Raw genomic sequence first — 27,066 nt, forward strand, 5'->3', positions numbered from 1 at the left:
TTATAAAAACTAGCACACATTAAAAGGACAGAACAAAACTTAACTACATTTTGTTTCCAGCGTGGCTCTCTGCTTCAGCGGTAGGAGGAGAATGAGGAAAAGAGGATTTACACCCAGACAACATCTAACAAGGCATTGATCTGAGCAGTATGAGTATACAAACATCGGGATAACTTCTCGTTACGAAGGTTACTACCCTCAAACATTAAGCCTTATACTTCACTTTGATGCAACACCAACACTGCTCTCATGGCGGGGGTGGAAGGAAATTGGAATCAGAAAGTTACCAATAAGGGCCCTGAACTTAGCGGTCGGGGTAACAGAAAGTTATGGGAAAATAAGTGTGAGAGCTTGCTGTGCAGACTGGATGGGCCTGTTGGTCTTCTTCTGTCATCATTTCTATGTTTCTATGTGTTGTTCCATTTTTAAAATGACCTGAAATTACAGAAAAAATATCATTGACATTTTATATGCCATTTCAAGTGAAAGCACATCCCTAAAAATCAGTTTATTTTAAAATTCAACAGGGAGTTAAACTAAAGACTAGATTCCTTGCTTACTAATACTGGCAGAATTTTTCTGATTCAAAAGAGGTAGAACTTTAGTTAACTCTCAGTCAATGTAAGAATGATATCCAAACTAATAGGGTTTTTCCCATAGAAATGGTGTTTCACCAAATTGCTCTAATATGTAGATAAACTTGTGTGTGCACTAGCTGTCCACACAAAAGTTTACCTGGATTGAGTGGAGGTGTTTTCCAGGAATTTTGACTTACACTCATACTTTTGAATTTTCAGAAATATGCACATAACTTTTCCCAAAAAATGTCCACACATCTAATAGCAGGGGTGACTGTGTATGGGTAAATTAGGAAGGATATTTTTCAAAGTAGGCTTACGTGCATAAGTATGTAACTTACACATGTATTTGCTAGTTAATTAATGTAAGTTGTTTTAAAATTACCCCATAATTGATAAATCATAAACTGCAATACAAACAGTGGCCACAAGGTGCTAGTATAATAGGTGAAGATTCACTATTGTCCCTGGGAGGGAAATAAACTGTTGCAGCAACTGGGCATAGGCAGCAGAAGAGCTACTGATTCTATTCATGACATTTTCCACAGGTTCCATTCATTTATAACTATTAGATCAGACAATATGGGATTTTTTTTCAAATTTTTAATGCAACATTTTGCATAGCTACTGTATATGCTGAAAGTGACCTAATACCACATAGTTGACAGTACCAAAGAACATTAGTGACATAATAATAGCAGAACACCTGAAGTAGATAACAGAATAATATATGTTTCTCAGTCCAGCAGAGGAATAAGTACAATAAAAGTACAATATGGTGTGTCTATTCAAAAACTGCAATTATATTACAAAATAACTAGGATTTCAGTTCACATTGAAGACAGACAAGAAATTAATATATTAATTCTTATGTAGGCTCAAAAAACACCATTAAGACTCTGTGAGGGGATACAAATCTCTGCAAACTTGAAGGTGTATTATTTATTCTGATGCCAAGTATGGCCATGAAAGTGAGAGTATGGTTGAGGTCATGGCAGTGCAGAAACCTTAACATCAGTCAGCAAGGATACTTGCTAACAATGAATGGAAAAAAAAGCGAGAGAGAGTAACAGAAACAGGATGAGCCAGTGCAAACTATTGCCATGATTCTTCACTATACACATAACAAAACTGAGCCCTGTGAATTTGTGCAGGTCATTTCTATCAGCATGTGCTGGAAGTGTGAATGATTTATATACAGACAGATTGACATTATGCTGGGACAAGTTATCATTCTTGGATCAAAGATATCTATGTCACCTTTGCACTTTACTTGAATTGTAACAAGGGGGATGGACATGTACTGAGCATTATCTAGAGGGGTCCATGTTTATATTGGAACATGAAATATTGCTTGACTGAATCATTTCTTCAGCCCCTTCAAGAAAGGGCTGTTGAGGAGTAGATTGTAAAATTAAGGTGTCAGGTTCATCTTGACTACTGATAGTGTCATCAGATGGTTCCAAATGGGAGCCAGAGAGTTATTACCAAGAGGTACATCAGACTATGAGAAGCCCATACATTCTAAGAGTTCATCTTCGCTACTTTTACAAAAGATTTCTTGCACTTATTTTTAGCTATAAATCATTTACTCTCTGTAGCAAAGTATTCAGATAGGAAATATATACCTAGGGCAATAATCAAACTACCCGGATTGATGCAGAGACTATGGGTTCTTATTACCCACGGGGTTTGCACCAGGAATCAAAATAAAAGTATACACATACTGTTACTTTAATTATAGCCCTGGAAAAAAGGACCTGCTGAGATCAGACCCTGTTCTTTCTGCGGCTACTTTTTCCCTGTCAAATAATGCGTGTAGATTAAAAAATGTCATCTATATGAATTCTTCCCTTTCCCCAGGCTAAACATGCCCTCAGGAATGCCTTCAAGAATATGGTTAAATTATACATGTTGAACAATGAGCATAATTTTACCCATATTGAGGATGGACAATTTTCAAACAGCCCTTTTCTGTAAAATACTGTCTTACCTGTGGAAATAACTTTGAGCATTGTCCTCTATGTGAAAAATATCCATATTAAATAGTAACTTTGTTTTCTAAGAGACATTTTAAAAGGATGTTCACTTATTTTGTGCCTATGTAAAACATTATATCTTGAATAAGTCTCTAAATATGTTTTCTATGAATTTGTGTTGCGACCGCGACCTACAGATCCTGACATGGACGTGGCTGCTAGCTCATGGGAGAGCATGGGCCCCTGAACCACAGCATGACTCAGAGAGGGGCCACGAGCCACACTGTGGGAGGTGAGTGCATGCAAGCATGGGCGGAGCAGGAACAAAGCAGGACTGGAACTAAAGCAAGGAACTTGGAACAGGCACCAAGCAGGATCAGCCCTCCACTGGACCTACACGCACCAAGGAGACCCAGTAACACAATGCTGGTCTCAGGAGTAGCCCTCTGGCCACTCGAAAGCCCTTTTGGACCCATTGCTTGGAATGATGAGTGCATGAGGCCAAATGAAGGCTGAGGGCAGGAACAAGATGAAGACTTGGAACTTGGAAGGACTCAGACGAAGACTCAGACTACTCGGAAGCCTCAGACGAAGACTCGGGTTACTCTGAAGACTCGGACAAAGATTCAGGTTACTCAGAAGACTCGGACAAGGATTCAAGTTACTCAGAAGGTCTCAGGCAAGGTTTCAGGACTCAGGTAAAAGTACTAGGTGAGAACTGCATCGCAGCGCCCCCTACACAGCCACCCATGGCTGGTCGCAGACCACACTGAACGTGAAGCAGACTCCAGGCGAAGTAGTGGAACTTGAGACTGGAACATGTCGAAGATTCAGTAGAGGCCTGCACCGGGGCACACCCTACACAGCCACCTGTGGCTGGTCATAGACCACGCTGGAGTGGAGCAGGTTCTGGCAGAGTCTTGGGCATAGACGGAAGCATGCAAATAACTCCAAAGACCGGGACAGGATTCAAGATGCAGGATTCAAGACTCAGGATTCAAGACTCAGGACTCGGAAAATTAACAACAAGGGTCTTCCAGAGGCTTGCGCTGCAGACGATAAGAAGGCCTTGTACTACGAAGCACCCTACACAGTCCCCCATGGGCTGGTCACAGACCACAACGGTGGCACGCCAGGAAAGGTGGACGTTGGAAACTGGGAACTGGTTGCAGAGGTGAAGACGAAGGCGTCAGGACCAAGACATCAGGAACACGGAACATCTGGAACATCAGGACTCAGGAACAGAAAAATGGAACATCAGGACATGGAACAGGCGACAAAGGAGCTCCGATGAAGGACAAGACCAGGAACATCAGGACGAAGAGACCAGGAACAAGGAAAGAAGAGCCATCTAGACAAGTGAAGACCACGGAAGTCCTTGACCCAAAGAAGAACACAGACAACTGTGGATTCTGGATCGAAGGCCCCGAGGAACTGGAAGTGAGCCCTTTTATAGGGCTGAAACAGGAAATGAAGAAAGACTGGCTTCTGGTGGGGCCGCGGGCTTTTCCCACCACTGGCCCTTTAAATCTTGAAAGGAGGTGCAGCCGCGCACCTAGAAGACCTGAGAGCAGAGACCTGCCATGATGGAAAGCAGGCCTGAAGGCAGCTCTCACACCGTGTGGGAGGTCCTGGTAGTGGAGTACAGGTTGTGAAGATGGGGACTGTGGCAGCGACAGTCTCCTGCAGTGGCAGAAATCCAATGGCATCAGCACCATGCCGCGCAAGAGTGGAGTCAGAGGCAGCAGCTACAGGGCCGCACAGAAGCGGAGGAGCGGCAGTGGCACGGAGCCGCGGAGATTAAATCCCTGCGGCGGTTAGGGGCGGCAATGGCGGCCGGACTGAGGCAATGGTGGAGGTAAGATGAAGGGCATGCTCGCGGGATGGGGTCTACGAGCAGGATCATAACAATTTGTGACTAGATGTGTTCATCTACATACCTGTACCACTTTTAAAATGTCTGGAGAAGGAGAGTGAGAGACAGAACTTTACCTGCCTCCTGTCAGTGCACCAGCGCCCGTTGAGTCCGGGGGTGAGTTTGGCCTACCCCGACGGAAAACTCCGAGGGCTGAGGACCAGGACCATGACCTCAAGGGGAGGACCCTGAGGCGGGACCCGGAAGCGGCCTATATCATTGGAGAGCCGAGTTGCCTCACCCGAGAGTGAAAGAGAGAACTTTACCTGCCTCCTAACAGCGCACCAGCGCCCGTTGAGTCTGGGGGTGAGTTTGGCCTACCCCAACGGAGATCTCCGGGGGCTGAGGACCAGGACCATGACGTCAAAGGGAGGACTTGGAGGCAGGACCCAGAAGCGGCCTATATCATCGGCTATCTTGTAGCGTGCTGCAGACGCCGGTGTGCCTTCCAAGCTGCACGCGCCTAAGGGGCACACAGTTTGAAGGGCTTTGCTGGGCTTCTCCGAAATCGCTCGTGGTTGCCTGGATTTTAGTAAGATTTGCTTAATTATCACATTTATATGTTTTTGATCCTACTAGACAATTGTTTTTCTCTCTTGATACCATCCACTACCTAGCGGCTATAACTGCATAGAAAGGGCTGAAGTGAAATAAATTTTCTGTGTTAGGCTATATATAATTCCTTAATTGAAATAATGCCTCCTAAACGTAAAGGGAAGGTGAGGGTTTTTCCCTCCCTTTCGTTGCCTTCGCCTATACAACAGGAAATTACTCACTTCATGATCTCCCCTGCACAAAAGAATAAAGGCACCAATGATACTGATGTGCCAGGTAGCCATGGAGAGCCACCTGGCCTAGCAGAGGAGGCTTCCTTAAGTCCGAATATCGGACTGCCACCAGTCAGTTAGTGAGGAATATTTGGAGGGTGTATCTTTGGGAATCATCAGTCCTGACCCTGAAGCGGGAAGTTTTTTAACCCGCAATATAGGGCTAGGAGAAGAGAACATCCCCCCCCTACCAATGGGCTGCCTAAGGAGGTTAGAGTAGAAAAGCTGGAGATGGTTCTCCCTGGAGGAGAAGCAAGACAATCAACTGTTGGGGTAACATCAGAATCCCCTACTCGTCCAGCTGTGGTAACATCAGACACATTATGGGAAATGATGGCTGGTATGTTATCAAATATAAAAGGGTTAGAAGAGAAAGTGGATGCACTAAGTGCTGGAAATCAGCATGATTTTTTTACATACACAAAAGCAGATTAAAGATTCTGCTGATAGAATCAAAAGTTTGGAAGAAAGAGAGAAAAGGGTTCAATAATTCAATATGGCTGTGGTCAAAGATAGAGAGATATTAACAAGAAGAATAGAGTCCCTTGAGAATAACTCCAAGCGTCTTAGCTTAAGATTTCTGAACTTCCCCAGAATTGTTGGGGAGGTTCCACTAATTACAGTAAAAAAAATGTCTTATAGATACGCTTGGATTTGCTCTCAAGGATTCCCCAGTGGTACAAAACTGTTATTTTCTACCTAGACCCAGAAATATGGAGAATAGATCTCAAGTCTTATTTCAAGGGAATCTTACAAATTTCTTAGAAGATTCATCAGCACAGGTTATAGAATGGGGTAATCTTTTGGTTACTTTTTCTTCAATTGGAGATATAAATAAAATCATGAAGAGATATTTTAACAAATATCCCATTAAGTTTTTGGAAAAAGAAGTAAAGATTTATCCAGACTTAGCTGTATCCACACAGGTTAGGCGAAAAGCCTTTTTGACCTTCCGTCAGGAGGTAATTTCCAAGGGGTATTCATTTATGTTGCGATTTCCATGCAAATGTATGATTAGAAAACAAGATGATCTATATATTTTCTTCATACCCGATCAGTTAAAGAATTTTCTTGAAGAAAAGAGATTAACAGCCTCTTCCCCTGTGACTAATCAATAGAATTAGTGGTAATGTGCAGGTTCTATGTTAATGTCTCTGTTTATATAAAACTTATTTACTTTTTAAACTCCCCTTTGGTTTACTGTTGCTAGGTAGAACACTCTCAATATGTTTGATATGTTGAATGGAGTTGGTATAGAAAAGAGTTCAAAATTGTTATTACAATGATGTTTATTTGACGTACTGAATTTCCTTCACCAACCCATGCTGTTTCTGTATGCAAACATTTATACAGTTTGTATCCTTTTTGAAAATTATAAATAAAGTATATAAAAAAAATGTCTGGAGAAGGTAGGGGAGGGGAGTAGGCAATAGAGATATGGCACAATGATTGCATTTTTCATTTATCTCATTTATTTATTTATTTAGAATTGCTTATATTTCACCCTTATCCAACAGTGTTATTTAAAGTGGATCATATCTATACATTCAAAATGAAAGCAGGCATCAGACTCATCCCAATAATAAATAAAACTGTAATATATCATAAAACAACACATCATTTATAAGCCTCACTTAAATATAGAGCTTTCAGATTCTTTCAAGTCCTGCTCATCTCTCAGACTTGCAGACAGCGCATTCCATAGTAAAGGGCCTATATATAAGAAGACCCTAGATTGCCTTTGCTCTATTCTCTAATCCCAAATAGCGGATACTGACAACAACTTTGAATCTAAGGAACTAAGACAGGGTTATCTGAACATCACAACTTGTGAATAAGTACTACGGTTTTAAAATGAAACCAGCATTTTACTGGCAGGCAGTGTAAAGCAGCACAGGGGTTATATGCCCATTCGCCTTTCTTCCCAGAGATGAGCCTTGCAACCACATGCTGAACAAGTTACTGAATGTAAATCAGGTTTTGTGGTAAACCAACATAAAGGCTGTTACAGAAGTCAAGTTGTCCATAGATCAGTCTGCTTAACTGTCCTGAATAAGTCCTGAGAAAGCATGAACTTAAGCAGTTTTAGCATTTTAAATTTGTAAAATGCCAATCCAGCCATGTGCCTGATATTTGCTTTTAAATTAAGTCTGGAATCTAGGATCACCCACAAATTCCTTCTTTCAGAGGAAATTAAGAACATAAGAATATAAAAAGATAAGACTTGTCATGCTGGGTCATAACATAGGTCCATCAAGCCCAGTATCCTGTTTCCAATAGTGTTAATTCAAGTCACACATACCTGGCAGGTTCCCAAGAGGTAAATAGATTCCAAATTGCCTATCCAAGAATAAGCAGTAGATATCTGCAACTCTACCTTTATATTGGTTAATGGACTTTTTCTCCAGGAACTTGTCCAAATCTAATTGATTTTACCACATTCTTTGGTAACAAATTCCAGAGCTTAATTATTCATTGAGTAAAAAGAAATGCTTTCTCTTATTAGTTTTAAATGTATTATCTAATAACTTTATTGTCACCTGGTCTTTGTACTTTTTGAAAGAGTAAATTACTGATTAAGGTTTACTTCTTCCATTCCATTCATTATTTTATAGACTTCTATCATATCCCCCTCAGCAGTCTCTTCTCCAAGATAAAGAGTCCTAACCTCTTTAGCCTTTCTTAATAGGGGAATTGTTATATCCCCTTCATCATTTTGGTCACCCTTCTCTGTATGTTTTCTAATTCTGCTACATCTTTTTTGAGATGTGGTGACCAGAACTGCACACAACTATGTGCACACAACTATGTGCACACAACTATGTGCAACTATGGAGCAATATGGGGGCATTATGATATTCTCTGTTTTATTCTCCATTCATTTCCTTGTAATCCCTTGCATTCTATTTGCTTTCCTGGCTGCTGCTTCACACTGAGCAGAAGATTTCAATGTATTTTCAATGATGACACCTAGATCCTTTTCCTGAGTGGTGACTCCTAATGTGGTACTTTGCATTTTGTAGCTATAATTTGGGTTACTCTTCCCTAAGGGGCGGATTTTCAAAGGCCCGCGCACCGGCGCACCTATTTTGCATAGGCCGCCGGTGCGTGTAAAGCCCCGGGACGCGCGTAAGTCCCAGGGCTTCCTGTCAGGGGCGTGTCGGGATGATGCAACATTTAGGGGGCGGGGGCGTGGCGTTTCGGGGGCGGCGACGTGGGCGTGGTTTCGGCCCGGGGGCATTCCAGGGGCGTGGCCGCGGCCTCCGGAACAGCCCCCGGGACCGGACCATGGAGCGGGGCACCTGACCGACAAGCGCAAAGTTACGCCTGCTTTCAGCAGGCGTAACTTTGCCGACAAAGGTAAGGGGGGGGGGTTTAGATAGGGCCGGGGGGGTGGGTTAGGTAGGGGAAGGGAGGGGAAGGTGGGGGGAGGGCAAAGGAAAGTTCCCTCCGAGGCCACTTCGAAATCGGAGCGGCCTTGGAGGGAACAGGCAGCGCGCGCTGGGCTCGGCGCGCACAGGTTGCACAAATGTGCACCCCCTTGCGCGCGCCGACCCCGGATTTTATAAGATACGCACGGCTACGCGTGTATCTTATAAAATCCTGCATACTTTTGTTCGCGTCTGCTGCGCGAACAAAAGTACGCGCTCGCGCAATTTTTTAAAATCTGCCCCTCAGTGAATAACTTTGCACTTATCCATATTAAATTTAATTTGCAATTTGCATTCCCAGTCTCCCAGATTTGCAATGTCTCTTCCAATTTCTCACAATCCTTTTGTAATTTAACAACTTTGAATAATTTTGTGTCATCGGCAAATTTGATCACCTCACTTGTTGTTCCCATTTCCAGGTCATTTATAAATATATTAAAAAGCAGTGGTCCCAGAACAGATCCCTGGGGCACTCCACTATTCACCTTTTTCCATTGGGAAAATTCACCATTTAGCTCTACTCTCTATTTTCTATCTTTTAACCAGTTGCCGATCCACAATTGGACACTGACCCTTATCTCATAACTTTTTAATTTCCTAACAAGTCTCTTGTGAGGGGCTTTGTCAAATGCTTTCTGGAAATCCAGATATACTTTATCAACTGGCTCAACTTTATCCAAATGTTTATTTACACCCTCAAAAAAAAAATGTAGCAAATTTGTGAGGCAAGATTTCCCTTGGCTAAATCTTTGTTGGCTTTGACCATTAAACTATGCTTATCTATATGTTCATCAATTTTGTTCTTTATGATACCTTTATCATTTTGCCTGGCACAGATGTCAGACTCACTGGTCTGTATTTTCCTGGATCACTCCTTGATCTCTTTTTAAAAATTGGCATTACATTGGCAACCCTTGTCTTCAGGTACCATAGATGATGTTACTGATAGTTTACAAATTTCCAATAGCAGGTCCTCAATTTCATTTCTCAGTTCTTTCAGCACTCTGAGATGTATACCATCTGGTCCAGGTAATTGTTACTTTTTAGTTTGTCAGGTTCACTGAGATTTGTTTCAGTTCCTCTGTATCATCACTTTTAAATTTCATTTCTGGCATGGGTATATCTCTTGCATCTTCCTTAGTGAATATCAAAGCAAAGAATTAATTTAGTCACTCTACTATGGCTTTGTCATCTCTAAATTCCCTTTTTACTCCTTGATCATCTAATTGTCCAGCTGACTCCCTCACAGGCTTTTTACCTCGAATGTACCTGAAAAATGTTTATTATGAGTTTTTGCTTCCATAGCAAGCTTCTTTATCAATGCTTTGCACCTGTCTTGCAAGTACTTATCCTTTTTCCTGTTTTCTTCATTTGAATCATTTTTCCATTTCTTGAATGATGTTCTTTTAGATATTATAGCCTCTCTTACCTCACCTTTTAACATTGATGGTAGTCATTTAACCTTCCTTCCACCTTTTCTAATGAGTGGAATACATCTGGTCTGGGCTTCCAAAATGGTATTTTTCAGCAACGTCCATAACTAAGCTAAACTCTTAACCTTTACATTTGCTTCTTTCAATTTTTCCTTAAACATTTTTCTCATTTTATTATAGTCATCTTTTTGAAACTTAAATGCTTTCATGTAGATCACTGTTGCCAAGTAGCTAAAAACAGTTACTTCTTACACCAAATCCTGTGTTCCACTAAGAACTAAGGGGCAGATTTTCTAAATCTACGCAGGCGCGAACAAATGTACGCTGGATTTTATAAGATACGCGCGTAGCCGTGCGTATCTTATAAAATCCGGGGTTGGCACGCGCAAGGGGGTGCACATTTGTGCAACTTACGCGCGCCGAGCCCTACGCATTGCCCGTTTCCCTCCGAGGCCACTCCGAAATCGGAGTGGCCTTGGAGGGAACTTTTCTTCTACCCCCCCCTGCACCTTCCCCTCCCTTCCTCTACCTAACCCACCCCCCGGCCCTATCTAACCCTTCCCCCTACCTTTATTGGCAAAGTTACACCAGCCGGAGGCAGGCGTAACTCTGCGCATGCCAGCGGGCTGCTGGTGTGCCATCACCTGACCCAGGGGCTGGTCCGGAGGCCTCGACCATGCCCCCGGGCCAGTGCCATGCCCCCGCCCCGCCCCCTGGAATGCCCCAAAAATTGCGTCGCCCACCCGGCACGCCCCCTACACCCCCACCCCCCCTTGCGAAGCCCCAGGATTTAAGTGTGTCCTGGGGCTTGCGCACACTGCCGAGCCTATGAAAAATAGGCTCGGCGTGCGCAGGAGGGGTTTAAAAGGGTTACGCGCATAAGTTATGCACGTAACCCTTTTAAAATCCAGCCGTAAGGCTAAAATAGTTTCCCCTCTTGTTGGTTCTTGTACTAGCTTCTCCATGAACAGTCATTTATTTCATCTAGGAACATTTAGTAACTTCATCTGGATAATACTAGGGTAATTGAATGAACCCATTATTACTGTGCCACTGATTCTCTAATTTCTTTTAGCATTTCATTGTCTATTAGTTCATTCTGGACAAGTGGATGATAATCCACCCCCACTGCTATTTTATTCCCTTTTTTACCTGGAATTTCTATCCATAAAGATTCAACATTGCATTTTGATTCCTGCAGAACTTTTACCTTATTTGAAATCATTACTCCATCATATCAAGCTGTATCAAATCTTATCTAGAAGATTCTTGCCAATCAAAAGCAGAGTTGTTTTTTGCAAGTTAAGGACCAGCCTATTAGTACACTGCCAGTCATTTATCATTTGTAGGCAGTTCTGAGAAAATGTCTTGGGAAAATACTACCCTTTAAACATGGTATATAAAACTGTATGTCATTGGCATATATAAAATCAATCACACCTAGTGACCTCATAATACTGCCTAAAGGATGTAAATAGATATTGAACAACATCAATGATATCGCTGAGCCTTGCAGGACTCCAGACTCCAGGGATCTAATTGTACATGCTGCTTTCTATTTGTTAGGAAAGATGCAAACCAAAATATCACTTGACCACCAAGGCCTGTATGAGATAGATGGGATAACAATAGGTCAAGACTCACAGTGTCAAAAGTCACTGTTATGTCTAATTATACTAAAACATCCAACTCACTCCATTCTAATTTACAATATAAACAATCTAAAAGAGACAGTAACTGGGTCTCAGTGCTGTGTACTCTACTGAACCCAAATTGTTGCTCATCATGTACCCCATGCTCCTCAAGAAATTCATCTAGCTGTAACTGTATACACTTTTACAAAACTTTCCCCATGAAGGTAAATAAGAAGTAGGCCAGAGGTTTGACATTTGCTTTGGGGAGAGAGTCAGATATTTTTTTGGATTGGTCTAACAGTTGCGAACTAGCATGTCCAGGACATAGCCCTCCAAGAAAGATCTATTTACATCTGCTTTATAAAATTGTGTGAAATATTTTTTTCCTGTTTATAAGGTCAAATGGGCAAGGATCCAATGTAGAATGTAGATTTTAATTTCCCAATTAATTCTTTAATTTCCCTTGTCATCACCAACCTAAACTCCATTTATGTCTTTCCTATGGTTGGCAACAATATAGTGTCTAAGGACTGGGAAGGAAATTGTGATTGTATTTGACAAACTTTATTCTCAAAATGATCAACTATCTGACCACAGCTTGGAAAATTCGGCACATGAAGGGGTGGCTTAATAGTCAACCATCACACAGTTTCAAATAACTCAAGAGGCCTGGTCAACGAACTTTATATCTTCAACAAAATAATCACAATTGGCATTTTGACATGCACCTCTATAATCAAATTTAAGACCCCTGTCCTTAATTTTTCTCCAGCCCCTTTCCACCCTTTTAACTGACTGCCTTTGAAGTATTAAGTCAGTTGAGAAACAGGGAACACTTTTACATTTACATCTTTTATGCACAACTCTTGCAAGTGCTATTTTATCATAAGTCCTAGAAAGGATTGAGTATCAGTTATTAGTCAAAGCTATAACAGACTGATCATCCTCATTTCCATCAAGAACTTCTGGGATCCAAGTGCTACATGAAATAATCTGGTGTGAACTGCGACCTAACTGGTAAACCCTACACTGTGCCCGTAAGGCATCCTAACTAACATTGAAAAATATAAGTAAATGATAAGACTAGAGCAATTCCAGAGCATTAACCTGAGAAATGGATGTAACCCAAAGTCCATGGAAAAAAGTAAATCTAATGTGTGCCTAAGTTTATGTGTAGAGACATGAATCAAGTTCCTAAAGGCAGCTAATTCCATAACTGACAGTACTTCCTTAGCCTGTGCAGAATCAGCATTATCCACATGAACTTTCAAATCCCCAGTAATAATAAGCTTATTGAATCTAAATTGTAGTGCAAGCAGAAGCTCAGCATGTGCAATAATCTCTGCTAACACTACTCCTAGAGGGTGGCAAAGCACACAGATGGTCTAACTCAGGACCCAGATACCTAAACCTTCTATAGGCTGCAAAAATTCAAAATCTACCCTACTTGGTTTTCAACTTTCGCTGCAAAAGAATACCACTCCACCATCTTTCCAGACAGGGTTTGCTTGCTCTAAATATATATCTATTGATTTGATTGAAGGAAGTGGGGTCAAAATCATTATGAACATGTCCAGATTGCATTTCATAAACGTCTGCTAGATATCGCTCCTTACTTTTTATAGATCTTGAGTTGAGATAACCAGTCTGCATTTGACAAAAGGAATAGTTTTTTTAAAATTTAAATTAGCAGCAGAATCTAAACGACAGGTTTCAAACAATACTAACCCCCCCCCTTTTTTTTTTTTTTTTTTTTAAAGCAACACACCTCTAGGGCTGCAGTCCCAAATATCTTCCCCTTCCCATAATGATAGAAATGTGCTCACCCATAATTAAAATTAATATGATAAAAATCTGTGACTAATACTATCCATTAATACTGAAGTGAACATTTTAGTTGCTTAATCAGAACTGATCAACCACCAACAACATAACTTTCGGAACAACTTTATAAATTAGCAAGCAATTTTCTTACCAATACCCAAATTATCAACATCCAAGGGTCCATGGTCCAAGTCCAGAGACCAGGAGCTCACTAAGGGGTACACAAAGGTGCAGGCCCTTTGGTGACCCTTAGAAAATGGCCCAGTAGGTGGCAGCCACCATTTATTCAGACCCCTAGGTGACAGTGGATGCTGTCACGTGACCGGGGCACAGGCCCTACTCCCCTAGCAGCAGATTGGGATACAGGTTTATAAAATAATGAATGGAATGGAATAAGTAATCATTAATTAGTTGTTTACTCTTTTGAAAAGTACAAAGACTAGGGTACATACAATTAAGTTATTAAGTAATATATTTAAAACTAATAAGAGAAAATATATTTTTTTACTCAACACACAATTAAGCTCTGGAATTCATTGCCAGAGGTTGTAGCGAAAACTATTAGTGTAGCTGTGTTTAAAAACGGTTAGGACAAGTTCCTAGAGGAAAAGTCCATTAACCTTTATTAAGGTAGAGTTACAGAAATCCACTGCTTGGATAAGCAGCTTGGATATGCAGCTTGGAATCTATCTACCCCTTACAATCCTGCCAGCTACTTGTGACCTGGCTTAGCCACTGTAGGAAACAGGATACTGGACTTGATGGATCTTTGGTCTGACTCAGTATGGTAAATCATATGTTCTTAAGTTAAGTGCACAGTGCAAACAAGCCTTAATAACAGCAATATGGGAGGAAGCAGTGGTGTCTCCATGCACAGTCTTTAGTGGCCTAAAGGACTGCTTTTTAATCATGTCCCCCGGAGACAGTAAATGTTGTCACATGACTGGGGCATGGGCTGAATTCCTCCAGTGGCAGATCCTTATAGTATACCCTTGTAATATAGGAGACAGTTTCAAAGGGATTTCTATGAGTTAATAGATGTATACCAATGGAAAAACCCTCTTTAAAACTTGCCTCCCTCTCTGGGGGTAAAAGTGACAGAACCTTGTGGAGAAAAAGGATGGTGCATAAGTTGGTTTGCCTAAAGTTACACCAGGTTTTTGTTTTATAAACTCAGCTGCAGGAGACACACAGTTTATTAAATACACGTATCTCCAATCCCTAATTGGTGTCAGTGCATGGATATATTTGATATGCAAAAAAGTTATACATGTAACTGATGCACAAAGGATTTATGCTACCAGGAATGTGCAGGGACATCATCAAAATGGCACAGAGGTTCAACAAGCCAAATGTTAGCCCTGCAGATGTTCAGTTCTTCATGATTGAGATGGATGAGGGCTGCCTCTTCCCCACTTCCAGGGTCAGGAAGAGACAAGGGAGGATGTTCTAGGCCTGGCAGGCCATCCTCTGCTATTACAACCAGTGGGCCACCTACCCACAAGAGTTAAGAGCCTTCAAGGAGGCAGACTCAGGAGCAACTGGGTGTAGACATGGGAAAAGTGGGTGCTGGTGGGGACAAAGTGGGGAACTTATATGCTTTTGTACCCAAGATAACAGATTACAAAGGTGAAAGACAAAAAGGCTATCCAGGATAAGGATAAATCTGGCAGGTAGTCACACTGTGGTAGCTGGCTGGGAGGTATGCTTTTTTGGGGGGACAGTATAACTGGGCAAATTGGAACAGGAAGTTGGCCATTTTCTGCCAGAATATATTGTTACTATTTAACTATGTTTATGAAAAGGAAGGCGGGTGCATGGAATGGGCAAGCAAAGGAAATACTTAATTTGGAAATGGTAACTGAGTTCAGAAAAGCATGGAAGAAGCACAGAGGATCCATAGATACAAAAATGTCAAGGAAAGCCAGACAGCTACTGTGGTCTATGGCTGTGCCCTGGAAAGAAAATCGGGCATGCTTTATGGGTGTTATGGTCTGTATCTGTTCTCATAGCATATGTTTCTCTCTTTCTATATTTCTCAGTGGAGGACAGACGATAAGGCCTGGCACTTGAGGCTGCATAAGCAGGACTGGCTGGAGCAGGTACCTGACAATTTAGAGTGGGCCAGAGGTAAGTACATCAAGGAAACATCTGGGAGGTTTCACAAATACTTACTTGTGCAGCTTTGAAGATATAGATACTAGGCATCCCATCTCTGCAGAAGGCTATCTCTCTAGGTACCACTCCAGACTAGGGATGTGAATCGTTTTTTGACGATTTAAAATATCATCCGATATATTTTAAATCGTCAAAAATCATTAGAGCCGCGATACAATAACAATTCCCCCGATTTATCGTCAAAAAATCGTAAATCGGGGGAAGGGGGAGGGCGGGAAAACCGGCACACTAAAACAACCCTAAAACCCACCCCGACCCTTTAAAATAAATCCCCCACCCTCCCGAACCCCCCCAAAATGCCTTAAATTACCTGGGGTCCAGAGGAAGGGTCCCAGTGTGATCTTTTACTCTCGGACCTCCAGTATGTTGTAGAAATGGCGCCGGCGCTACCTTTGCCTTGTCATATGACAGGTCAAAGGTAGCGCCAGCGCCATTTTGTTTTTTGTCCCCCGACGTCAGGAGCGTAGGAGATCGCTCCTGGACCCCCGCTGGACCCCCAGGGACTTTTGGCCAGCTTGGGGGGGCCTCCTGTCCCCCCCCCCACAAGACTTGCCAAAAGTCCAGCGGGGGTCAAAATGGCGCCGGGGCTACTTTTGCCCTCACTATGTCAGTGAGGGCAAAATTTACGATTTACAATTTTTAACGATTTAAAAAAAAAAAAAAAAAAAAAAAAACCCACGACGATCAGATTTCCCTCCCCCCCCCCTAGCAAAAATCGATCGTTAATACGATCGATCACACGATTCACATCCCTACTAGATAGCATTGGAAACCCTTTCTAATAGAGGGACCTCCAGGGCAATCTTCTCCCTCCCCTCCACAATGTCTTATGAAGGCCCTTTTGAGCTGTTCTCTATTCACCCTCCCCATCCCCCCCCCCCCAGTACCTTATTTTTGTTTGCCGGGAACAAGGGACCCTCTGTCCTGATCCTGGCACCTTCAGCACTGCTCTAAGACAGGGTCGGGGGAGGGTCGGAAAAGAGGTGGCATCCGCGGCCATTTCTCTCGTTAGCGGGAGGGTGGGAGGTGGCAGGCTGCTCATAAAAATAGAAAAAAAATATGGCACAGGGAGCATCTGCATTCAAAAACATTTTTGGGGGGTGAACAGAGAATGGCCTGACAGGTCCTTCATAAGATATTGTGGGGGGGGGCGGGAGATTTCCCCCAAAAGCCCCTATATTGGAAAGGTTTTTCATTGTTATGACAGTACTACTTATTAACCTGATTTCTTTTCAAGATATCCAGTTAAGTAGCAAGTTATCCGGTCACACATAGCCAGATAAATTAAAAACATAAAAAGCTATATTTGAATACATGTAGCCAGATAACTTAAAAACATAAAAAGCTATATTTGAATACATGTAGCCAGATAACTTTAAGCAAGTATATTCAACAGGACATTTATCCGCTGAATATATGGGGCAAGTTATCCAGCTAACTTTAGCCAGATAACTTGTCCACTAACCAACCACCCTACTGAATATGTATGGCCCTCCATATTTTTTATGTAAACAAGGTAGGAAAGAGAAAGCTAAAAAACATGTTTTGCTTTAAGTTTTGCAATTATAATTAAGCTCTGAAGGAATACTTTGCTCAGTATCTAAAAGACATATTTAGGTTAGCATAAAAGGATCTGAGTTACTCTTTTGTGAACATTGAAAATGAAATGATATTTTCTGAGAGTTTGTTTCTGTCAGTTACTAACTGCAAACATATTTTAGCTTCCTGCCTTCCATTTCTGTGTTTACTGTTCTTTCAAAAAATATAATATTGTCAGTCACATCACTACATATTGCAGATGAAATAGCACATTCTTACTATTGAAGAAACATGAAGTATAGTGATTGCAGCAAAGCCTTTTATGTTTGCTATATCTATTTTTTTTTTATTCTTAATAATAAACAGAGTCACATTATCAGGAAAACACTTCCATAGAAATATTTAGGAATTTATGTGGTTCCCACTTGCCTTTTTAATACATTGTTGCACTATGAAAAGTTTGCACAGTCTTTAAAGTCTGTAATTGAATAATTTAACTTTCATCAAAGTGTCATTTTCTGTAACAGAGATATATAGTATTTCAACCGGCCAATGCACAAAAAGAAGAGAAGCAAGCATTGGGATTGGAAGATCAGCCAGTAATTTGACACATTGGTAGCTTATGTCTATTTATGCTAATGATTCATGACAATGAATTCTTTTCATGAAGATAATCTTTCTTAGAAATATTCGCCACTTGCTTATAATCAGAGAAATATGAAAGTACTGTATTATATGGGCTCTAGTTTATTGTTGTTCTTTTTTTAATATTTCAGTGAATAAAGAGTTCATTAAAATACATAACAAAGGAAATTGATTAGTAGCTATTGTCCATGCACAGACTCTAGCTGCAGGCCATCATGGACCTGAACCATCTTCAGGCATGAAGAGGAATCCATTCTCCTTCCAGTATATGATGCTGATGAGAAAAGACCTTTTGTGGACTTGATGAATATGCTGCAGCTCTGGCATTTTCTTTATTATTTATCTAACCACACTTCTATACTGTTTCCCTGGGTATTTAAAAAAAAACAAAAAAAAAAACACCCAAAGAGGGGTGCAAATTGAATAAAATGCTAAAAACATAAGGTTGGATTTTCAAAACCTTACAAGGAGAAAAATGAACATATGCACACAAATGTGAAACATCCACGCTTATTCCTTGTTTTATAAATGAGTCACATACGCACATATATCCACCTTCACAATTAAAAATGGGGTAGATTTTCAAACTATGCGAATAGGCCTACTTTTGCTGGTGCATCAGGCGCAAGCAAAAGTACGCTATTTTAAAAGTGGTTTATGTGTTAATGTTATCAACACTGTTAGTAGATTTAAAACTGCTCGTTTACACGCCAAGCTCAAACTCTCATGGTGTTTTTCAACTTGGTGTTTGGTGGGCTGGCTTCTCTGGGTGAGTGAACATGGAAGTTGGTTAGGGGGTGGGAGTGAGTATACTTGGGATAAACTGGACCTTACTAGTGGGAGGGAGGGAGTGTGTATCTAGGACAGACTTGGCCATACTAGAGGGTCCGGAACCCCTGCTGAACGACCTCCTGCAGTCGATCTCCTGCCGGCGCCATTTTCCGTACGGAAAACGATTCGCGGCAGGAAATCGCTCCCGGAACCCCGCTGGACCCCCAGGAACTTTTGGCCAGCTTGGGGGGGCCTCCTGACCCCCACAAGACTTGCCAAAAGTCCAGCAGGGGTCCGGAACGACCTCCTGCGTCGAATCGTTTTGGTCTATGGCCGCCGCCATTTTGCGGCGGCCATTTTGCAAAATGGCGCCGGCTGAAGACAACACGATTCAATTGAGGGGGCCGTTCCGGACCGCCGCCATTCCGGACCACCGCTGCATCCCCAGGTAATTTAAAGCATTTGGGGGGGGGGGGGTTCGGGTGGGTGGGGGATTTAATTTAAAGGGTCGGGGGTGGGTTTTAGGGGGTTTTAGTGTGCCGGCTCACGATTTTAACGATTTTCACGATAGTTTACACACCCAAACGGCAACAATACGATTCCCTCCCCCTCCCAGCCGAAATCGATCGTTAAGACGATCGAGGACACGATTCACATCTCTAGTTCATATAGTAGGCTACCTGTATGCTAGAGTTAGCTCTCTGAGCCATCCTGTGACTCTGTGAGCAAAATCACATCCCAAAACTGGGAAGCATACTTTTTTTCTTGATTCTATACCAGTGGTTAGAGCAGCACTTGGACCTTTCCACCCACAAGGATTATGCTATGCTTGTTCACATCAAGGTCACTATTGCCCTGGCATTTTTGGCCACTGGTTCATTCTAGACACCTTTAGGGGATCACAGCTGGAATAAGCCAGTCTGCCACTTCCATATGTTTCAAGCACTTCCTGGCTGCATTTCTCAGGAAAACACATCACTATATATCTTTCCCTCGAAGCAGACAGCAATAACACAAATGACTGATTTCTACCACATTGCATGCTTCCCATCTGTCATGGGGACTATCGATTGCATTCACATCCCTATAAGATCATCGGGGGATGATGAGGCAATCTACCATAACCATAAGAGTTTCTACTCCCTCAATATGTAGGAGGTTTGCAATACCAAAGGGATCATCATAGACATCCTGGCCAGGTTTCTAAGATCCAGTCAAGATGCCTAAATCCTCTCACAGTCAGGAATTCATGAAAGCTTCCAGAAAGGGCACATCATTGGGAATTGACTTATAGGTAGGAATGTACATATCTCCACACTGCAACTTACCTCTTCTTTTTTTATATTCCTCATATCTAGGTAGACTTACAGCATTGGCCCAGGAGGACCATTCCAACCTTTGCTAAGGAACTGCCTCATTGCCCAACACTAAGGATTATGTAAGTCTGCTCTTCTTTTCCATCTTTCCTACAGGTGATAGAGGCTTGTGATCCTACTAGCTAACCCACAGACTGCTGCAGGTGTTTGCTACAACAGGGCATACTGGCAGACTATTATAATCACTGAGAGAAACTTTGATCTACTCAAAACACATTTCTGCTGCCTAGACAAAGATTTAGGGGATGCCTTCTCTACAACCCTACTAAGTTCTGTGAGATCTTTATAGCCTGCTGTAGGGATGTGCAGCCAAAACGTTTTCGTTGCATTCGTGATACGTATTTGTGGGGGGTCAATTCCGTTTCATGCGGAAGTATGGAGAATTCCATAAGTTGTCGATCTGTCAATACGTTACTAAGGCGAGTTAAATTCCTGTCCCAGCTAAAATTAAAATTAACTACAACCCCCCACCCTCCTGACCCCCCCAAGACTTACCAAAACTCCCTAGTGGTCCAGCGGCGAGTCCAGAAGCCATCCCTGCATTCTCACACCCACGTTTGCCGGTTTCATCATGACGCCGATAGCCTGTGTCACAGGGGCTACCGATGCCATTGGTCAGTCCCTGTCACATGGTCACCGGTGCCATCTTGTGCTCCTACCATGTGACAGGGGCTGACCAATGGCACCGGTAGCCCCTGTGACATAGTATGGGCAAAGGCTATCGGCACCATTTTGAGTCCTGGCATCGGATGGCAGGTCGCTCTGGGACCCCCGTTGGACCCACAGGGACTTTTGGCCAGCTTGGGGGGAGCCTCCTGACCCCCACAAGACTTGCCAAAAGTCCAGCGGGGGTCCGGGAGCAACCTTGTACACGCTGGCCGTCAGGTGCCAATACTCAAAATGGCGCCGATCGTCTTTGCCCTCACTATGTCACACATAGTGAGGGCACACATAGTGAGGGCAAAGGCGATCGGCACCATTTTGAGACTCAAAATCGCCGTCCGATGCCAATACTCAAAATGGCGCCGATCGCCTTTGCCCTCACTATGTCACACATAGTGTAACATAGTGTGACATAGTCTTGTGGGGGTCAGGAGGCCCCTCCAAGCTGGCCAAAAGTCCCTGTGGGTCCAACGGGGGTCCCGGAGTGACCTGCCGTCCGATGCCAGGACTCAAAATGGCGCCGATAGCCTTTGCCCATACTATGTCACAGGGGCTACCGGTGCCATTGGTCAGCCCCTGTCACATGGTAGGAGCACAAGATGGCGCCGGTGACCATGTGACAGGGACTGACCAGTGGCACCGGTAGCCCCTGTGACACAGGCTATCGGCGTCATGATGAAACCGGCAAACGTGGGTGTGAGAATGCAGGGATGGCTTCTGGACTCGCCGCTGGACCACCAGGGAGTTTTGGTAAGTCTTGGGGGGGTCAGGAGGGTGAGGGGGTTTAAATTTTGAGGGGAGACACCGCCACCACGTAGTTTCAATCTGTCTGCCTTAGGCACGCATACTCACCTAGGGAATAGGCTGAGACCCAAAACAGGGACCCCAGCCTACTACCAAGTGTAACTCTGGTGCCTGGGCATGGGTCTCACCTAGACATAGACTGCGGCCCAATGAAGGGGCCATGGCCTATATCCAAGTGCGATGCTGAGTTCTCGGCCTAGGCCCTGGCCCGATGCCAGGGCCTAGGCCAAGACCAGAGCAAATTCCCAGGCCCATGAAATGTCTTAACAACCCCCTTCATGCTTACCAAATCTGACACCATGTCCTGACCCAGTCACCGACTCATGGACCTCGATCTTGATGCAGACCTGATCCCATGGCCCAATCTGGAGGCTGGGTCCTGACACCAGGCTTGATGCCTGGACCAAGGAATGTGCCCGGGACCAGACTTGATGCCAGGGTCCACCCTGGAGGTAGGGTCTCAATGCCAGGGCCTTGGTGTAGACCCAGGCAAGATGCTAGGGCTCAGCCCAGAGCCCAGGCCTTGGAGCTTCTCTTCAGCATTTTCTTTCTTCTTGCCATCTTCATGAACTGATGTTATCCTCTGAGTTTGTTGTTCTAGAGCTAATTAACATTGGCACAATCTCTCCAGCAGAAGGCATCATTTTGATATATGGCAGTTCAATTAGCTTCTGTATATCAAAATGGTGCCCTCCTCTGGGGAGAATGTGCCAGGCTTAATTGTCTCGAGTACAACCCCAGTGGACAGCATCAGTTTGCAAAGAAGAAAAGAAGAAAGAAAACACGAGGAGCTCCAAGGCCTGGGCTCTTGACCTGGGCTTGGCCCCGGCATCAGGCCTGGGTCCTGGCCAATGCTACTGCATTAGGACCCGGTGCCCAGGCCATGGTGTCCAGCCCAGGCCCTGGCCAAGGCATTGGAACCCAGCCTCAGAGCCAGGCTCTGCATCAGACCTGGGTCTGGGCCAGGGCCTGGCATCAGGACATGGCCTCCAGCCCAGGCCCCAGCATTGTGCATGGATCTGGCCCAGGTCTCCGGCATGGGTCCAGGACCTGGCTCCAGCATCAGGACTTGGTCTCCTTGCCATGGCATCAGGCCTGGATCTGGGCTGAGGTCCAGGATTCAGGCTGTTGCCTGGGCTGAGGCTATGGCACTGGGACCTGGCCTTTGGGCAGGATTTGGCCCTGGCATCAGGCCTGGATCCTGGCCAAGGCTACTGCATTGGGACCTCATGCCCAGGCCATTGTGTCAAGCCCAGGCCCTGGCCTTGGCCAATATGTCAGAATGTGGTCTATGGGCCGAATTTAGGCTGAGGCCTCGGTGTTGGGACCTGACCTCTGGGCTGGCATGTGGCATTGGGCCTGGGCCTTTTTCCAGGCAATGGCCTAGGCCGAGGCCCATGCATTGTGTCCAGGTCTCCAAGTTTGGGCCTTGCATACAGCATAGCCTGAGGTCGCAGTGACCCACTGCTCCCTTGGTCTATGCAAGGCTGAGGCTTCAGCCTGGATCTAGTCATTGGGTCCAGGCCTCGAAGACTTTTCCCAACACCTAGGCCCAGGCTGAAGTCTTGGTCTTGCGTAAGCTTAGGCAATGGTAGGCTGCTGTGACCTCAGCCTAGGCCCTATGCAAGGCCCAGCTTGGGTTGGTACCTAGGACTCCTGAGCATCCCCCCAGAATTGAGTAAGTGGTCGCCTGGGAGGATCCTGGCTCTGGCATTTTTCCGGGTGAGAGGGATAGGTGGAGAGCATGGCAAGCCTCAGGACACCCCTGTTTCTTTTTTTTTTTTTTTCCTTATTTTTAACTTTTTAAAAAATGTTTATTTTGGGGATTTTTTAATCTAAAGAAATGAAACAAATATTACACGAAATGGAAATTTGTGAGGAAAAAAACCCCCTAAAAATGAAATGAAAAAAGAAATGAAAAATGTTCCCCTTCTCACTCCTACTGCATGCAGTTCTTCCCTGTAAACAAAACAAGATTGAATTACCAAAACAGATCAATCGTTCTAAAGATATGCAAACATTAAAATGAAAAAACCCAAGAAAACAGTGAACAAGATAAAATACAATAATAGCAAAACAAAACCAGATACAGAAATTAGAAAATAACACAGACATACAGCAGTACTCCAGTCTAAAAGCAAAATGCAAGGACTCAAAATATCCATCAATTTACCCCAAACTATAAAACCATCAAGAGCTACACAGGATCAGTTAGCCTGCATCATTAAATGCCCCATCAAATCTCCCAAAACAACCATTCCATCCCTGATCCAACCCCACTCAGATAACCCTATCAAATTACATGAAATCACCATTCTAACACCCACCCTATCCCAATATACAGCCTTATTACCAATAACCCAAGACCAGTAAAAAAAAACAAACAGCAGGACCTCTCTAACACTAAATAATTCATTGGGAAAATCCAAGGTTTTACTTTTTCTGAAATACAGGGTAATTCATCTGCACACTTATGACTACAGAAGCCTGTTCCAAAGCATGGGGGGGGGGAAGCTACAGAGAAAGCATGTAGCTCTATATCGAACTCTATGCTCCACTCATACACTTAAAAGTTAGGGTTTCCTGGATATATCTTGAGTCTTGTCCAGGTTTGTATCATTTAAGCCCATCTAGAAAATGTGATGGGCATTTTTTTCTCAGTGAAAACGTCAGGGCAAGGAGTTTACATTTAGCTCTAGCTACAGTAGGGAGGCAGTGCAAACTGTGGAGTAAGGGGCTAACTAGGGATGTGCAGACAAAAAGTTTATGTTCATAAGTCCATAAGTCGAAGGTGAGGGTCAATTTCGGTCAATATGGACATATGTAGAATTCCATAAGTTGAGGCTATGTCCATACATGCACCGGTTCCCTAAATAAAAATTTAAACCCCTCACCCTCCTTAATCCCCCCCCCAAGACTTACCAAAACTCCCTGGTGGTCCAGCGGGGAGTCAGGAAGCCATTCCTGTATTCATTTGCGAGGAGCACGTGATGTCCGCGTCACTCCAACGTGACGCGGACGTCACGTGGTCCACCGCGGTTCTGCTCCCGGACCCCTCGTTGGACCCAACCAGAACATTTGGCCAGCTTGGGGGGGCCTCCTGACCCCCCCAAGCTGGGGGGATCAGGAGGCGGAACCACGGTGGACCACGTGACGTTGGCGTCACGTCGGACGTCACGTGGTCCACCAGCTACACTAACTGCCCTAACCAAATCTTCTGGCAACAAATTCCAGATCTTATTTGTGCATTGAGTAAAAATAATTTTCTCTGATTAGTTTTAAATGTGCTACTTGCTAACTTCATGGAGGGCCCCCTAATCCTTCTATTATCAGCACACTGAACCGACGATTTCAATGCATTCACTATGATGCCTAGATCTTTTTCCTGGGTGGTTGCTTCTAATATGGAAACTAACATTGTGAGACTACAGCATGGGCTATTTTTCCCAATATGCATCTCCTTGCACTTAACCACATTAAATTTAATCTTCCATTTGGATGCCCAATATTCCAGTCTCGCGAGGTCTTCCTGCAATTTATCAAAATCCGCTTGTGACTTAACTACTCTGAATAATTTTGAATCATTTGCAAATTTGATTTCCTCAATCATGGTATTCCTTTTCAGATCCTTTATAAATATTTTGAAAAGCACCGGTCCAAGTACAGATCCCTGAGGCACTCCACTATCTTTTTCCAGTGAGAAAATTGACCATTTAATCCTACTGTCTCTTTTCTGTCTTTTAACCAGTTTGTAATCCACGAAAGGACATTGCCTCCTATCCCATGACGTTTTAGTTTTCTTAGAAGCCTCTCATGAGGGACTTTGTCAAATGTCTTCTGAAAATCCAAATACACTACATCTACCGGTTCACCTATATCTACATGTTTATTATCCCCTTCAAAAAAAATGAAGCAGATTTGTGAGGCAAGACTTCCCTTGGGTAAATCCATGCTGACTGTGTTCCATTAAACCATGTCTTTCTATATGCTCTGTGATTTTGATCTTTAGAAGAGTTTTCACTATTTTTCCTGGCATTGAAGTCTGGCTCACCAGTCTATAGTTTCCAGGATCACCCATGGAGCCCTTTTAAAATATTGGGGTTATGTTGGCCACCCCCCAGTCTTCAGGATGGTTTTAATGATAGGTACAAATTTTAACTAATAGATCTAAAATTTCATTTTTTAGTTCCTTCAGAATCCTGGAGAGCATAACATCTGGTCCAGGAGTCTTGCTACTATTGTGTTTGTGGCATTGTGGACGCTTGGTCACTGTGGAGATGACTCTACCCACGGGGAGGGGCCCTGTGGGGAACCACAAAGATAGGCTGAACTCAGATAGCAGACACGAAATTAAAGAAAGGCTTTATTGTACTGCTCTAGATGGTATGAAGCAGGAAGGTAAGGCACTGAGGTCCGCAAGGTGCTAATACATTCAACAGTCTCAGATGTAGAATCTCACCCAGATGTTCAAGAGAGCTGGGGACCTGCGGTGCCTGGTGGGTGGATAGAGCTCCGGATCATAGAGGTACTCACAGGAGGGTAGGCGTCTTCCTGGTAGTGAGATGGTGGGACCGAAGGTCCATGGTACAGGATGCATAGACTGGTAGGCCCTCGAGGAGCGAGTACCTGATAATGCGGAGATCCTGAAAAGAATAAGAGAGAGAGAGAGACCCCCGAGGAGCGGGTGTCTTGAGCTTCTAAAGGAGCTTTGGCCCTTGGAGTGAAGAGCGGCGTCTAAGCGTGCAGCTTAGAGCGGTCAGAATAGCTTAAACCGAAGTCCTTGTTAACTCAAAGGTGGTAGCAAAGCGGAGGCTTTAAGTACCCGGAGGTATTGACGTCATGCGGTGGGGATGCCCCCGAGGTTCCTGCCATTACGTATATTTAAGCGTAGGAGATGTGTGCACATGCGCGCTCTAGGAGGCCACAGGAGTGAGCATGGCAGACTGGAAAGCCCATGCTAAGCTGGAGACACCGCGGCCCTCAGCACTGGAGGCAGCCATCTTGCCCAAGGAGGAGGAAAAGGGAAGAAAAGAGGTAAGGCAGAGCAGTCGCAGCCGTCTGCGACCGACAGACACAACAGCTAATCTTTAGTTTGTCAATCTGGCCTATTATATCTTCATCTACACCCCACCCCCTGAGCCTCCTCTCATGACCAGAATTTCTCAAAATGACCCCATAAAGCTACTCAGATTGATCAGGCACAGACTTACCTCCTACTGGATCATGTCTTGTGTTCTGACAACTTTAGGCATTATCAGAGGAACAAAGAGTGCCAATGCAGCAGAAAGGAAGCCTTTGTCCTCCTGCTGACTCAGCTTGGGAAGCATTTAGGGGTTTCTGTGGGTCCAGAGGGTATCAGGAGGCCTCTGGGCCTTCTTGCTCCTTGCCTTGCCTTGTGACCTCCTGACCTTCTTGCTTCTTGTGGTCCTCAGACCTCCTGCTATTTTTCATCCTGCCCTGTGGCCTCCG

General features: G+C 43.8%; 1 protein-coding gene across 1 annotated transcript in view; it reads right to left on the reverse strand.

Annotated features, from left to right (window-relative positions):
- Positions 1-222: 222 nt before the first annotated feature.
- The window catches only part of LOC115099482, a 126,239-nt gene continuing 99,395 nt past the window's right edge, over positions 223-27,066 (reverse strand). Inside the window, exon 4 of the transcript XR_003858792.1 lies at positions 223-435. The gene's annotated coding sequence lies outside the window, so the exon portion shown is untranslated. The remainder of the gene's footprint in view (positions 436-27,066) is intronic.

The sequence above is a fragment of the Rhinatrema bivittatum genome, chromosome 9 (assembly GCF_901001135.1).
Source record: "Rhinatrema bivittatum chromosome 9, aRhiBiv1.1, whole genome shotgun sequence".
NCBI classification, from domain to species: Eukaryota; Metazoa; Chordata; class Amphibia; order Gymnophiona; family Rhinatrematidae; genus Rhinatrema; species Rhinatrema bivittatum.